This window comes from Rhinolophus ferrumequinum, chromosome 14 (assembly GCF_004115265.2).
Source record: "Rhinolophus ferrumequinum isolate MPI-CBG mRhiFer1 chromosome 14, mRhiFer1_v1.p, whole genome shotgun sequence".
NCBI lineage: Eukaryota > Metazoa > Chordata > Mammalia > Chiroptera > Rhinolophidae > Rhinolophus > Rhinolophus ferrumequinum.
In genome coordinates this window covers 41,938,887-41,955,927 of record NC_046297.1, presented here as the reverse complement: position 1 = coordinate 41,955,927, position 17,041 = coordinate 41,938,887, and the positions used below count along the sequence as shown (strand labels likewise).

Genomic DNA, 17,041 nt, shown 5'->3' with positions numbered 1-17,041 from the left:
TATCCAAAGATCTAAAGGACGTGAGGGAAGAACTATGTAGATATACCTCACAGATGAGCACAGATTGTTAAATTTTCTTCAAGGTACTCAATATATTTTAGATGTCATTTTTGGTTTGTTACTAATAGTATATAGAAATACAGCTCATTTTAGTGTAATGATTTTGTATCTGTGAGATATTACTCTTTTAATTCTAATAGTTTAGATTCTTTGAGATTTCTGTATATAATCATCTATGAATAATTTATTTTTATTTAACAAAACTATTGCAATGCTTTGAAGTGTCAATACTTTCTCTGTACCTTTAAAATATTTACTATCAGAACAAGCCTCTGAAGGAGGTACTCATATCCCCGTTTTACAAATGAGTAAACTGAGGCACCGAGTACTTTGCCTAGAGTTACATAGTTGGCAAGTAGCAGAGCCAGCATTCAAACTGTTTTAAGTTTCTTCCTCTTCAATCTTTACATCATATACAGAGGGTGCCAAAAAAATATATACACATTTTAAGAAAGGAAAAAACTTAAAATTGTAATACTCAATATATACTGATTAAAAAAAAGATGAATACAAATCACATTTGACATCTGCAATTACAAGAGGTGCTCAAAGTGGTTACCATCAGTATCCAGACACTTCTGATTATGGCGAACTACTGCTTGAGCAACATTGACCAAGGTGTCCACTTGGATACATTGTTTTGGCACCCCCGGTATTTCTGGCCCATTTGCCTTGGCTAGGACTTCAAGTGTAAGGTGCTAAATAGCAGTGGTCATGGGGGCATTATTGACTTGTAATAATTCCAAAGGGGAACTTTTGAATATTTCCATTAATTATATTTGCTGCGGCAATATCTATAGATACCCTTTATCAAATTTATTAAAGTCTCTTCTAGCTCTTAGTTTGCCAAGCATTTTTACCTTGGGAAATATGTTGAATTTAATTGGCTGCTATTTGGGGGAGGAGGGCATCTATCATATAATTGTAGTTTATTCCTTTAGTGTGTTAATATGGTGAATTCGATTTTTCAAATGTTAAACTTAACCTCCTGTGATAACCTTCAATATCAGATTGTGTGAAATTGGAATCAAGTCTTCCTTGAATGTTTGGTAGAAACTGCCCTTAAGGCCGTCTGGGCCTCTGAATTTTTTGTCTTTTAATACCACACCGAGCAGGCTTTCGGGGTTAGTTTTCAGATACATAATATGAGCAGTAAGGAATGGAAAGCTCTTCCCTCTATAAGAATCTACTAGTCGTAGAATGTGTCAATTTTGCTGGCTCTCTGATGACAACATAGTCCTGCTTTTTTTGTATTTCTTTCCAGCCTTTTGGAGCACCTATTTCTGCTGTCTCTTGACCTGCATGAAATATCTTGACTTAGATATTTCACAGCGCATGTGTACCAGGTGCCTCCAGTTTTAATTCAGGATACTGCGAAAACGGAAATCTTAAAAAGAAACTGTAGGCTCTTGAGAGCAAGGACCTTATCTTCCTTTTTCATATAAGTATGTACTTAATAATAACTTTATATTTGAAGAGGGAATTGAGGATAAGCTTGCTGTGATAAGACAGAATAACTAAGCAAAACGAACGAGGATGTTTGTGGACTCAGGGCTCAGAGTTGGTGACCAGTCATTTCATTACAATGTACACGACAATAAATGGAAACATGACTGGCTGAAAAGGTAGTCACTTGTTACAAGGTTTTATACCAAATACGTTATTTCACAAATATTCTAGGAAGTATGACAGCCACAGGAATATGATTGTTCAAGGTTGGTGTAGCCAAGGCATTCAATTTTGCTTTTGGGGGGCTTTTTGTTGTTTGTTTAAGGAAAATAATAGTACTTTCAATTAAATAAAGAAATTGTTGCTTCATAGGTAGTATGCTGATGTTTTAGAGACAAGTACTATTGAGAGTTTAAATAAAATGTGCGCTAAAGAATTTATTTCCCCCTTCTGCCCCTTTTCCTTTGTTCCCCCTTTCTCTTCTCTGCTCCTCTTCCCACATTACCTTCCCCCATAACCAGTAATGACCAAGTATGTGTGATACCATAGTTTTCTCCATGTTCATATAATCATACACAATGCATATATACATGGATTTTTTTTTCAATATCTTACAGAAATCAGTCCAAGGCAACTGGTATAGCTGCAATTAATTTTTTTTAAAAGGCTGCATATTGATGGTCATTCACTTAGTGTCTCTTTTGGGTTTTTGGTTTTGTTTTTATTTTTCCATCACAACAAAACACTGTAAGAGACATCCCCATACATAAGTCCTTATTTTCTGGTAGTTTTAATTATGGGACATAGATTTATGGAAATCAAATGGCTAGGTTAAAATGTATATGTATTTTTAATTTTAATAAGGTTATCAGATTGTCTTCCAAAGAAAGCTGTCACAATTTCCAGTTCCACTGACAATACATGAGTCCACTTTCTCCTCCACCCCACCAATAATAGATACTAGAGCTTTATAATTTTCACAAGACTGTTGGATATAAAGTAATATATGTTACCTGATTTTGCATCCCTGACCACCAGTGAATTTGTACATCTTTTTGTGTGTGTGTGTTTTTTTTTATATAGGGAGAGGGGAATGGTGGTATTTGATTTGCTGTTCTCTAAATTGACTGTTACATCCTTTGCCTATTTTCTGTTCTCCCCTTGTCAACTTGAAAGAGATCTTTATTATAGCTATTATATATAAAGCTTTTATAATAGCTATATGTTATATATATTATAGTGATTAACAGTTGCATTTTCCTCCAAATCTGTTACTTGACTATTGACCTTATTAACTTTTTTTTGCTGTGCATTTTATTTTTAAATAAATTTTATTTGGAATATTTTTAGATATACGGAAAAATTGCAAAGATAGTTCAGAGGCTTCCCATAGATACTTTACCCCATAATGTTGTGTTTTTTTGCCATATGAAAGCTGTATTGCCAGATGTGTCTACTTGTGTATTTCAGATCTTACAGTCATGGTTAAGGTCTCCCCTGCTCCTAACTTATACTTACAGTTTCCTAGATTTCTTGTGAGATTTTAAAATTTTTTAACATTTGCTTTAATCTATTTTGAATTTATGTTTAGTGTATTGTGGTCCGATCCTATTTTCTTATTTTGGAAAGCTGTTTGTGATGGCACTGTTTGTTAAGTAATCTATCCTTTTCCCACTGATCTGAATGCTATTTTTATAATGGAATTTCTAGATTTCTACCAGAATACCTCCTGGGATTTTAACTGGGATTCCATTGAATTTGTAGATCAATTTGGGGAAATTTGGCATCTTAACAATACTGAATCTTCTGATCCATGAGCATGGTGTATCTATCCATTTATTTAGTGTTTAGTGTTTAGTGTTCATATTTCTTTCAACAGTACCTTATAGTTTGCAGTATACAGATCTTTTTTTAAAATCATAATTCTGATTATAGTAGTCGCCCTTATCCATGGGTTCACTTTCTGTGGTCAACCATGGTCCAAAAATATTAAATGGAAAATTATAGAAATAATTTATAAATTTTAAATTGTGCACCATCCTGAGTAGCTCCATCTGCCTGGGACATGAATCTTCCTATTGTCTAGCATATTCATACCATATACGCTACATTCCTGTTTGTCACTTAGTACCGTGTTTCCCCCAAAATAAGACCTAACCAGAAAATAAGCCCTAGCACAATTTCTCAGGATGACGTCCCCTGAACATAAGCCCTAATGCATCTTTTGGAGCAAAAATTAATATTAAGACCCAGTCTTATTTTCGGGGAAACACGGTAGCTGTCTGAGTTATCAGATTGACTGTCGTGGTATCAGTGTTTGTGTTCAAGTAGCCCTTATTTTACTAAATAAAGCACGAGAGTAGTGATGCTGGCAATTTGGATCTGCCAAAGAGAAGCCGTAAAGTGTGTATATATATGTGGGAAAAAAACAGTATATATAGGGTTTGGTACTATCTGTGATTTCAGGCATCCGTGGGGGGGATCTGGGAACGTATCCCCTGTGGATAAGGGGGGACTGCTGTATTCATACTAGCATGTAGAAATACAATTGATTTTTGTAGATACCTTTAGTAACTTTATTTTTGTGGCCTTATTGTCTTGGCTTCAACCTTCAGTACAGTGTTAAATGGGAATGATAGGAGTAGACATCCTTACCTTGTTTCCAATCATAACATAGAAGTGATTAGTCTTTTTTTTTCCTTTTGGTAAATTCTTTACAAGCTTAAAAAGGGGTCTTAGTGGACTGATTGGAGGACCCCAGAGTTTGCTTCTAAGTTGTTGTCTGCCTTGTGTGATTTGCTTTTTTTTTCCTCCTCAATTTTTAAAGTTGAGATATAGTTCATGTATCATAAGATTCACCCTTTTTAAAGTATAAAATTCAGTCGTTTTTAGTATATTCACAAGGTTGTACAACCATCACTGCTATATAATTCCAGAACATTCTCATCACCCCAAAAAGAAACCCTGTACCCACTGGCAGTCAGTTCCCATTCCCTACTCCTCTCAGCCCCTGACAACCACTAATCTGTTTTCTGTTTGCATAGACTTGTCCATTCTGGACATTTCATATAAATGGAATCATAATATGTGGATTTTTATGTCTGGCTCCTTTCACTTAACAAAAATTTCAAGATTCATCTATGGGATAGCAAAATCAATACTTCATTCCTTTTTATGGCTGAATAATACTGTATGGATATGCCACATTTTTGTTTATTCATTCATCAGTTGATGGACATTTCAGTTTCCACATTTTTGGCTACTATAAATGATGCTGCTGTGAATATTTGTGTATAAATTTTAGTGTGAACATATGTTTTCAGTTTTCCTGGGTATAATATTGGGAGCAGAATTGTTGGGTCATATGGTAACACTTTAAGTTTGAAAAGAACTGCCAAACTCTTTTCCAGAGCAGCTGCACCATTTTACATTCCCGTCAGCAATGTATGTGGTTTACCATTTCTCTACATCTTTGCCAACATTTGTTATTGTATGTTTTTTATTACATCCATTCTAGTGAAATCTTTGTCCTTGTTTTAGCACAAATATGAATTAATATTAAAATTGTGTTTGTTGAAATAACCCTCCCAACCCACTGCCTAATTATAGCAAATACTTGGTCTAGTTTTACAGGTGGGAAACTGACAGAAAAGAGGTCACATGGCACTAATAAGATTAAATCTTCAGCTATTTTTGGATTTGACTTAGGTCACTATTAAAACCCTAAGGAAAAATAGAACAAATCAGTTTGGTTTGCAAGTGTCCTGCCTGGTTTCTGCCTACTACACAATGAAGCAGGCCTGCAGTGGCAGAGTTTTAGACTAAGTTTCTAGTACACTGTGACACTGGAAATTCTACAGTAAAGTAATCTAATCCTACTGAGCTCTTCCTTCTCATCAACCCAAGTCTGTTTAAAACCTGACTTGGAGTTTACCTCTTCCTGAAAATGCTCTTGATTAACTCTACTTGACTTTTTTAATAGCTTTGACACTTGAACATTTCATTGATGCTTTTTTTTCCTACTACAATCTCTTGAACTTGATTTTACGTTTCTTCAAAATTAGTCAAAAAGCTCATTAAAAGCAGGAGCTATCTTTTTTATTTATACCCCACAACAATTCATTCAGAGGACTATGAAGAGTTTTGTTCACTTAACAATGCTTATGCAACTCAGATAACTCAGCTTCTAGGACAGTGGGTCATATATTCCAATTTGCCTAAGAATCACGGATATTTTAAAACTTAGATTCCCAACCCCTTGGACTCAAGATTCCCAAGTGATTATGATGCAAATATTCTAAGAACTACTGTTTGAGAAATAATTAGAATGTCATTGTAAACTTATCAGTAAGAGGAACTTCTGTAATCTGAATCAGAGCACCTTTTAGGGCATTGTCCTCTAGATTCTTTCATTCTACGTTTACTAAGCACCCACCAGCCTATGCCAGGCTCTGAAGCTACAGCTGTTTGTGTTGGCTCACCCTCAAAACAGTGACAGGTTGGAAAAGAAAGACACGTGCTATAATTACAAATAGATTCTCTGTGCAGCTCAACTTGTGGAGTTATCTCTTGGCTGTTGTAACATAACTATTTTCCAGGAGATGGCACCAGTCAGTCTTCCAAGGCCAGCCACTTCTCTGGTTATACTGTTTCTGTCTGGAAGGGTTGTAATGTGTTTCTCTTATCCAGTAAGTAAATATGAAGGTGTCCATAGTATTTCAAAAGAGTTTTTTTATCCTTTTCTAACAACATAGATGAGATCATTATTCTTACGGGAAGAAAGCAGTTATACACATGGAAGGAAATACAAGGTACTTACTTTGTTTCCCCGAAAATAAGACCTAGCCAGACCATTAGCTCTAATGGCGTCTTTTGGAGCAAAAATTAATGTAAGACCTGGTCTTATTTTAATATAAAACCCGCTCTAATATAATTATATAATACCAAGTCTTATATTAATTTTTGCTCCAAAAGATGCATTAGAGCTGATGGTCCAGCTAGGTCTCATTTTCGGGGAAACACGGTAGTACCACCAGGCAGTTTTCATGAACTACATAGTATTATGATCCTAAATCGGTAGTAAGATATCCCTCCTCGTTTTGCAGGTGAGGAACCTATACCTGAATATCAGAGTTGGGATTTAATTCCAGGTTTATCTGATACCAAAGTCTATGCCCTAAAGCAGTTTCCCAGAGGAAAAAAAAGAGAAGACAGTTGTGGGACTCTTACCATCTTGTCTCCTCCTTTTTCATTGGTCTTTCTACCTTCAACCATCTCTTTTATTTGATTTTTGGGAAAATGCATTAAAACCTATAAACTTGATGAAATTTATTGTATTCTGGAGATAGATTTCTGCTAACAGACATCGTTTCTGTAGAGAATCGAGAGGCAGGATTCTATGACTTTCACATTAGTCTTTATGAGTCCTTCTGGTCTGAGTGTTACCTACTGGCTAATAGAATAAAACAAATTCCAAATGAACACATTTTGCTCTATCCTATTCCTTGATAGAAAAATCCATAATATATCAAAAAACAAGTATAAGAAACATCTTTGAAATTTCTTTAACATAATGTTTTGTTGTAACTCATGATTAATCTCTTTGCGCACAACTGAGCATCAACCCCTTGTACTCCTGCTGAGAAGGCTTCTGTTGAAAAATACACCATTTCTAACAGTGAGGCATCACAGGTTGGTCACATGAAGGGAGTTTCCACCAGCATGGATAAGGGGGGAAGGTTAAACTTACAGCACCATGTTTTTGAAGCTTTCCTGACAAACATCAAATTCTCAGTATATCCACGTCTGTGGCGTCAACTTGTAGAGCTCTTTGCATTTTGAGATCTTGTTCATGAAGGAGGTACTTTCTGAATTTGCCTAGATTATTGCTCATTCTGAGTAATTCAGAAATACAATAGCCATTTTAGTGTCAATATTGTAGCTGCCCTTAAGGCTTTGCTTCTTCACCTTCCAATTTTCACTTCTTTTGCCCACGTATGTCAGCAAAAGCACAAAACCAATGCAGTCAGTTTCTCAACATTTCACACAATATTTGGTTGTGTTCTTATTTGGGCTTTGATATAAAAGGGTTAGATTTAGATGATATGATCTTTAAAAAAATCTCTTCAGGCTACCATGTAATCCAAATTCTATGACAAAGAAAAAGCTTCTGGATGTGAACAGGTTGTTGAGAGCAGTTTCAATAGAAATGGGAGTTTGAAGCCAAATTTCTTTTAAACAGTGAAATTTGAAGGTGGGGAAAATAGAAAAAGTTAGCAATTTTTGAAAACATGATGGTATAGGAAAGGATGGAAGCTTAAAAGATTGAAAGACTTTTCTTTAGGTGGGGAAGAGTTGAGTAGGTTTGTAGGCTGAGAGGAAGGTGACCATAGAAAGGGACATATTGCAGATGCAAAAGAGAAGGTATAATTCTTGGAGGAAAGAACTTGAAGAAGGGATAGGATCAGGGATCAGCATTAGAAAGAAGAGGGAAGACTACTTTCTGGTAGAGAGAAGAAGTGGGAAAATTTGGTGATGAGTCCAAAGGAAGGGAAGCTGATTAGAGCAGTCACATGGAGTGGCCTCGGTTATTTCAGTGAAGGTCAGAAGGCTGAGGCTGACCAGGATGCTGGACCAGGGGATCATGTGGTAACAACTGCAGAGACTGGACAGTAACTGATGGTCCATGGTTAGATGTGGAAACCTAATTCAGACTCGATACACAGGGAGATTTCATGAACCAAAAATAATGATAGTCTCCTATATTGCATATAGCTTAGAAGGTAGTTTCATGTGTTATTTCACAGTAAACATGATGTCAGCTCAGATATTTAATCATTTAAAAACGTGCAAATGTAAGCCCAGTGATTGTGATTTGCTCGGGTGTTATACTCCTAGTAAGTATTGTCACTTACAATTTTAATTTAAGAAACTTTGGTTCCCCTACCCCGCACCCTTTTTGGTTTGATATTTTTTCTTTCACTCTTATGTCTAGAAACTTTTCTTATAAGATCCATAAGGCATACATTTAAGCCTTGCTGATAAATCACTCTCACTCTGTATAGAATTACTTTGAGACTTTCCTACTTCCCGATGCATGATTTACAGCAACCCATTAGATGTATGGTAACAAGTGCTAACATTCTACTGAAATACTTCAAGTAACATATGTACCCAAAAATGTAATTACAAAGTTAGTAATGCTTCTCATTCATTCAAAGATTTATTGACTCTGTTGTGCCAGGCATTCTGCTGAGTAATGTGGGGAACAAAACCAAGCCAGACATTCTGTGTCACAGACAAGGCAACTCAGAACACCAGAAACAGTGGTTAGACCTATGACAGAGCTATGCATATAGCCGTCTGAGAAAACGACGACAGATCATTTAACTCAGCCAAGGCAGGTGAGGAAAAGCCCCTGCTAAGTGACATTTGAACTTAGCATGAACTTAGGATTTTAAAGGATGACCAAGAATTTAGCTTTGTGGCTTGGGGAAGATCAGAGGGAGAAGGCATTGGGAACAGGGTCAGTGTTGGGTGAGTGTGCCATATCTAGGTAATTAAACAGTTTGCCCAGGGAAAAGACTGGATGGGGAGTTTGAAAAAGGAAAAGAAGTCAAGGATGAAGCTGAGGTTTGTGAGCACTAGTACCTTTCACCGAGCTACGTGGTAAGTGAAGCCTGAATTTGAGGGAACAGTTCAGTTTGGGGCATATTACATTTGAAGTATCTGTGAGACGTCTATGTGGAGATGAACAGTTGGAAGTTAATTTTACAGGTCGGGGCTGAAGAAAAATTGAAGGGCTTAAGATAGACGAAACATGGAAACAGACAGAGGTTAAGTCTTTGGACATAATAACAAACAATCCAAAATCTCAGTGGAAAGGAAAGAAGGGGAGGAAGGGAGAAACGGAGGGGGAGAGAAAGAAAGACAAAGCTTATTTATTGCTATCCAGTGGAAAATGGGAGGACTCTGCTTCGTATCAGCACTCAAAGAACAAGGCAGATGGAGGCTTCCTCATCTTGTAACCCACTAACAGAAACACTCTGCAGCAAGGGAAAAGACAATGGAGAGCTCTGTGCCAGCTCTTCCATCTTTTGGCTCACACATCACTTCTACCTCTACCCTGTTGGCAGAATTGGTCATAGGGCCCTAACCAATCACAAAGAGGCTGAAAAGTACAGGCTTATGTATGTCCAGAAGGGAAAGAAAACAAAGTGTTGGTTAAGACTGGTAATGCCTGACTTACAAAGGAACTAGTTGTATAATTCAATCTCTGATATTTCTACCATTTTATATCCAGTATGCAGTTTTCTGCTGTACCCACTATCATTCCTTCAGGCTTATCACACAAACTTTTTTGCTCCACTAATACAAGATTACATGCAGTTCCCCAAATATGCCTAGTTATTTCAGACTTTCATTCAACATGCACCTTCACATGCATTTTGATGCCGTTGTGTCTTGTTTCCTCTTCCTGGCGTGTCCTTTTCTCCTGTCCAAATGACAAACTCAAGCTGCAACATCACCTCCTTGAAACTTTTCCTAATGCTCTCACAGGCAGTACTGGGCTTCCCTCTTGCTCTGTGTAATCATTACAAATACCTCTATTAGTGTACCAAGACTGATAATTTACATATTCATTACTTCTAGTAAGCTGTACCTCTTAAAGGCGAGGCACCTTACTCATTATTCCATTCATATATTTAATATTTTACATTACACAGCACAGTATGAGTTCAAAAGACAGACTGCCCTGGATTGACCACTTGCAACATTTGTAATCCTTGTTAATTTACAAAGATGTGATTGAATTTAAATTTTCTGTGTCATGGTTTCCTCATCTATAACAGAGTTGTTATAAGGATTAAATTAGGCAGTACGTGAGAAACTACTCAGTGCCTGGCACAAAGTGAAGCTCAAAAAATGTCACCTACAATTATTTCTTTAAATTGAACTATATTTGACATTGTATATAACATTGTATAAGTTTAAGGTGTACATGTTGATTTGATACTTATATATTGTAATTATTGCCATTGTAGTGCTGGCTAGCACCTTTATCATGTCACATAATTATCATTTCTTTTTTGTGGTGGGAATAATTAAGCTCTAGTATCTTAGCAAGTTTGATGCTTATAATACAATATTGTCTAATCACTATAGTGTGCATTAGATCTCTAGGACTTGTCTACTAGTTGCTAGTTCATATACTTAACAATATCTCTTCTATTCCAATCCCTTGTCCCCTGGTAACCACCATTTTATTCTGTTTTTATGTTTGGATTATCACAAAGAAGTGATGGCATAAAAAGTATTTGTCTCTGCCTGACTTATGCCACCTAGCATAATGTTCTCAAGGTCCATCCATGTTTTTGTAAATGGCAGGATTTCCTTCCTTCTTATGGCTGAATGATAGTCCATTAAGTGTGTGTGTCTGTGTGTGTGTGTGTGTGTGTGTGTGTGTGTGTGTGTGTATGTGTATCTTCATCCATTCATCAGTTAATGGGCACTTCAATTGTTTCCACATCTTGGCTATTGTGGATAATGCTGCAGTAGACATGGGGATGAATATATCTCTGTGATATCAGTTTCATTTCCTTTGGGTATACACCCAAAAGTGGAATGGCTGAGTCACATGGTATTTCTATTTTCAGTTTTTTGAGAAACATCCATACTGTTTTCCGTAGTAGCTGAACCAATTTGCATTTCTACCAGCAGTGTACAAGGGTCTCTTTTCTTCACATCCTCACCAACAATTATCTTTTTGATGACAGCCATTCAAACAAGTGTGACAATCTCATTGTGATTTTGATTTGCATTTCCTCGATGATCAGTGATGTTGAGCATCATTTCATGTACCTGTTGGTTGTCTTCTTTGGGAAAATGTCTAGTTCCTGTGATCATTTTTAAATCAGATTGGTTGTCTTTTGGATGTCTTCTTTGGGAAAATGTCTAGTTCCTGTGATCATTTTTAAATCAGATTGGTTGTTATTCAATAGTACGTGTTATTTATATATTTTAGTTATTAACCCCTTATCTGATATACACTGTGCAAATATTTTCTCCTGTAGGTTACCTTTCCATTTTGTTGACTGTTTCTTTTGCTGTGCAGAAGCTTTTCAGTTTGATGTAGTCCCACTTATTAATTTTTGCTTTTGTTTGTGCTGTGGTGTCGTATCCAAAAAATCATTGCTAAAACCAATGTCAAGGAGCTTCTTTCCTATGTTTCCTTCTAGAAGTTTTACAGTATCAGGTATTATGTGTATGTCTTTGACCTATTTCAAGTTAATTTTTGAGTGGTGTAAAATTAGGAGTCGAATTTCATTTTTTCTGCATGTGTTTATCCAATTTTCCCCATACCACTTATTGGAGAAACTACCCTTTACCCATTGAGTGTCTTGCCTCCCTGTTGAATGTTAGTTAATCATATATGAGATTTAATTCTGGGTTCTTTATTCTGTTCCATTATTCTATATGTCTTTTTATGCCAGTACCATACTGTTTTAATTACTATAACTCTGTAGTATGTATAGTTTGAAATCAGGAAGTGTGATGCCTCCAGCTTTGCTCTTCTTTCTCATAGCTTTGGATACTTGGGGTATTTTGGAGTTCCATACAAATTTTAGGCATTTTTTTATTTCCATGAAAAATGCCTTTGGAATTTTGATATGGATTGCATTGAATATATGGATAGTTTGGGTTAGTATGGACATTTAATAATACCAGTTCTGATCCATGTGCATGGGATATCTTTTCACTAGTTTGTGTTTGATTTCTTTTAACCATGGCTTGTAGTTTTCATTGTTACAGATCTTTCACTTCCTTGGTTAAATTTATTCCTGGTATTGTTTTTGATGCTATTGTGAAACGGGGCTTTTTTCCCCAGATGTTTCATTGTTAAGTGTATAGAAATGCAACTGATTTCTGTATGTTTTTATATCCTGAAACTTTACTGACTTTGATTAGTTCCAGCAGTTTTGTGGTCGAGTCTTTGGGATTTCCTGTACAGGCATACCTTGGAGAAATTGCAGGTTCAGTTTGAGACCACTGTAGTGAAGTGTATATCGGAATAAAGTGAGTCATAATCTTTTCAGTTTCATACAACATCCTGGAAGTGCAATAAAGTGAGGCACACAATAAAACAAGGTATGCCTGTATATAAAATCATATCATCTGCAAGGAATAAGAATTTCTTCCTTTCTGATTTGGATAGCTTTTATTTGTCTTGCTTAATTGCTCTAGCTAGGACTTCCAGTACTATTATTGAATAAGAATGATAAAAGTGGGCATCCTTGTGTTGTTAGAAGGAAAGCTTTCTAATTTTCACTGTTGAGTATAAGATTAGCTATGGCTTTGTTACATATAGCCTCTGTTATGTTGAGGTATGTTTCTTCTATACCCAATCTGTTGAGGATTTTTATTATAAAAGGATGTTGTATTTTGTCAAATGCTTTTGCTGCATCTATTGAGATGATCATGCAATTTTTATCATTCATTTTATTAATGTGGTGTATGACATTTATGGATCTGAGTATGTCAAACCATCCTTGTATCCCAGGGATAAATCCCACTTAGTCATGGTTTATAATCCTTGTAATGGGTTCTTGAATTTAGTTTGCTAGTATTTTGAGAATTGTTGCATCTATTTCATCAAGTATATTCTCTATAGTTTCCTTATAGTGTCCTTATCTGGCTTTACTTGTTACTGGTCTGTTTTGTATTTCTTCCTGATTCTGTCTCAGTAGTTCTATTCTTGGGAATTTATCCATTTCCTCAAGGTTGTCTAATTCTTTGGCATATATTATAATAGTTGTTCATAGTAGTCTCTTACGATCCTGTGTATTTCTGTAGTGTCAGTTGTAATGTCTCCTCTTTCACTTCTGATTTTGAGTCTTTTTTTCATGGTCTAGCTAAAGGTCTGTCAATTTTGTTTATCTTTGAAAACCCAGCTCTTAGTTTTGCCGATCTTTTTTATTGTTTCTCTGATCTCTATTTCACTTATTTCTGGTATGGTCTTTATTCCTTCCTTCTGCAAACTTCGAGTTTATCCTTTTAGTAGTTTCTTGAGGTGTAAAGTTGTTTATTGGAGAGCTTTCTAATTTCTTAATATATGTATTTATTGCTATAAACTTCCCTCTCAGAACTACTTTTGGTATGTTGTGTTGTTTCAATTCTTGATACATTTATTTCCCTTTTGATTTCTTCTTTGACCTGTTGGTTGTTCAGAAGTGTGTTGAGTTTTGACATATTCCTCTTGTTGTAGTTTCATACCATGTGGTAAGAAAAGATAGCTGGTATAGTTCCAATCTTCTTAAATTTGCTAAGACTTGTTTTATGTCCTATCTTATAATCTATCCTGTAGAATGTTCCTGTGCATGTGAGAAAAATATTCTGCTGCTGTTGGATGTAATGTTCTATATATGTTTGTTAGGTCCATTTTGTCTAAAGCATGGTTTAATTCCAACATTTCCTTGTTGATTTTGTCTAGATGATCTATCCATTGTTGAAAGTGGGCTATTAAAGTCCCCTATTATTGTTGTCTCCTTCTCACTTCAGATCTGTATTTGCTTAATACATTTAGGTGTTCTGGTGTTGAGTGCACATATTTACAATTGTTATATCTTCTTGATGTATTGACCCCCTTTATTATATAATTACCTTCTTTTTCTCATTACCATTTTTGGCTTAAATAATATTTTGTCTGATATAAAGTATGGCTATCCCCACTTTCTGTTTCCACTTGTATGCAGTATCTTTTTCCATCCTTTCACTTTGAGCCTATGTGTGTTCCTAAAGCTGAAGTGAGTCTCTTGTAGACAGCATATAGTCAGGATTGTTTTTGTTTTTAAATTAATCCAGTCACTCAGTCCCTTTTGGGGAATTCAGTCCATTTACATTTACTTATTGATATGTAAGGACTTACTATTGCCATCTTATTGCTTTCTGGTTGCTTTGTATTTCCGTTGTTTCTTTTTACCTCTTTGTTTTTCCCCTTCTGTTTGTTTCACCTTTGTAAACTGGTGATTTCCCACAGAGATATGCTCTGTTCCCCCTCCCCACTGCCTTTAAAAAAATCTTTTGTGAATCTACTCTAGATTTTTCCTTTGTAAAAAGGCTTACATGAAACATCCCATGGATAAAATATTCTATTTTATGCTGATGGCAATTTATCTTCATTCACCTATAAAGGCTCCACCCTTTCCCTGTCCCCCTTTTATTTTTTTGATGTCACATTTTACCTCTTTTTATGTTTAACAAATTATAGTAGCAATAGTTATTTTACATATTCTTTTAATCTTTATGCTATGGTTAAATGGCTAATACACCATCTCATATATATATATATTTAACAGAATTATTTTCTAAATTTGAGTCTAGTTTCTCACCTTTACCAGTGTAAAGGTGTTTTCATGTCACTGATTAGCATTTTTTAATTTCCTCTTGAAGAACTCCTTTCAGCATTTCTTGCAAGGTAGGTCTAATAATGATAAATTTCCAGGCCTTTTGTTTGGAACAGTCTTTTATGTCTCCTTTGTATCTGAGGGATAACTTTGCTGGACAGAGTATTCTTGGCTGGCAGTTTTTATCTTAACACTTTGAATATGTAATTTCACTCTCCTAGCCCGAAGGGTTTTGGCTAAGAAATGATAGCCTAATGGGAGTTCCTTTGTAGGTTACATTCTTTTTGCCCCGGCTGCCTTTAGGATTCCTTATCCTTGACTTTTGGTAGTTTCATTATAATGTGTCCCGGAGAAGGTATTTTCAGATTGAGATCATACTTAGGGTGATCTAAGTATTAACTTCGTGAATTTGGATGTCCAAGTCTTTCCCCAGGTTTGGGAAGTTTTCAGGTATTTCTTTAAGCTTTCTGCCTCTTTCTTCCTCTCATCACCTGGATTCCCAATTATTCTGATATTTGCTGTTCTAATTGAGTCCCATAGATCATGTAGGCTTTCTTCCCTTTTTTCATTCTTTTTTCTTCTAACTGTATTACTTCAAAATTCCTATACTCTCCATCTGCTCTACTCTACTACAGATGCTCTCTGTTGTATTCATTTCATTCATTGATTTCTTCAGCTCCAGAACTTATTTGGTTTTATTTCTATCACTTCATTAAAGAGTTCCTTTTGTTCATGTATTTTCCTTCCTACTGTCATTGAATATCTTGAGTTTTCTTATAGCTCGTTGAATTTCTTCAAAGGAACTAGAGTAGTCCCCACTTAACTGCAAGGTATGTTCCAAGACCCCCAGTGGATGCCTGAAGATGTAGATAGTACCAAACTCTGTAAATACTATGTGTTTTCCTATACATGCATACCTATGAGAAAGTTTAATTTATAAATTGGGCACAGTAAGATATGAATTATAATAATATACTATAATAAATGTGAAGGCTTTGGGGCCATTATTAAGTAAAATAAGCGTTACTTGTATACAAGCAATGTGATACTGGTAGTCAATCTGATAACCCAGACAGCTACTGACTAACCAGTGTGTAGTGTATACAGCATGCATATGCTGGACAATGGAATGTTTCATGTCCTGAGCAGGACAAGCAGGATGGCACAAGATTTCATCATGCCATTCAGAACAGCATGTAATTTAAAACTTATAAATTGTTTATTTCTGGAATTTTTCCATTTAATAATTTTGGACTGTGGTTTACTGCAGGTAACTGAAACTGCAAAAAAAACAAAACCATGGACAAGGCAGGGAGGACCACTGTATTCTAAATTCTTTATCAAGTAGATCACAGTATTCTGTGGCTTTGAGCTTGGTTGTAGGAGAATTATTGGTGTCTTTTGGGGGTGATGTATTTTATTTTCATGTTCCTTGTGTTTCTGCATTGCTGGTTTCACATTTGAAGTAGCAGACACCTTCTTAAATCTTTATTGCTTGCCTTCAGTTGGATTACTGATCATTGGTGTTGCTGTAACAGGGGTTTCCTTGGCTTTTGAATGGGAAGAATTATTCCACTCTTCCTCTCTCTTGTGGCAGAATTCTTAATGTTTTACATCTTGTCTTCTTATAACTCACCAGGCTGGCTGCTGGAAACCTCGTTTTCCAGAAAGTGGTGCTATAATTCCAGTTGGTTTCACCCTTGCCCACCAATCCTGGTCCATTTTTCTGAGAACACTCCGATTACTGGATCTGCTTTCACTATTGCACTTGGGAAGATACACAAGGATCTGGCCAGAGTGGGAGGAGGTCTCGGTTTGGCACTTGGGGCTTTGGGGTACCCACAGACCTGGTGGGGAGATTGAGTGGGATATTCCCAGAGGCTTTTGGGCATATTTTCTGATGAAGTCCTGAAGCAGACACCAGGAACCATGTTCCTTTAATGTGCTTTGATATTCTTATCTGTTTCCTTCGCTTGCTTTTTTCCCTCCTCTCCGTAATGGAGGTGCCACCTCAGTACTCTGGATGCTGCGAAAAAGAAATGGATTTCTCTAGCTGTAACCCACACAGCTGGGATAGCCTGCATTCACTCAATGTTTTCCACCTCCTCTGTGGGAGAGGTTGCCACTGG

At 36.1% G+C, this 17,041-nt stretch overlaps 1 protein-coding gene across 1 annotated transcript in view; it reads left to right on the top strand.

The window, feature by feature from the left end:
- The window catches only part of RNF19A (ring finger protein 19A, RBR E3 ubiquitin protein ligase), an 82,732-nt gene that overhangs the window by 60,513 nt on the left and 5,178 nt on the right, over positions 1 to 17,041 (top strand). The window lies entirely within an intron of this gene.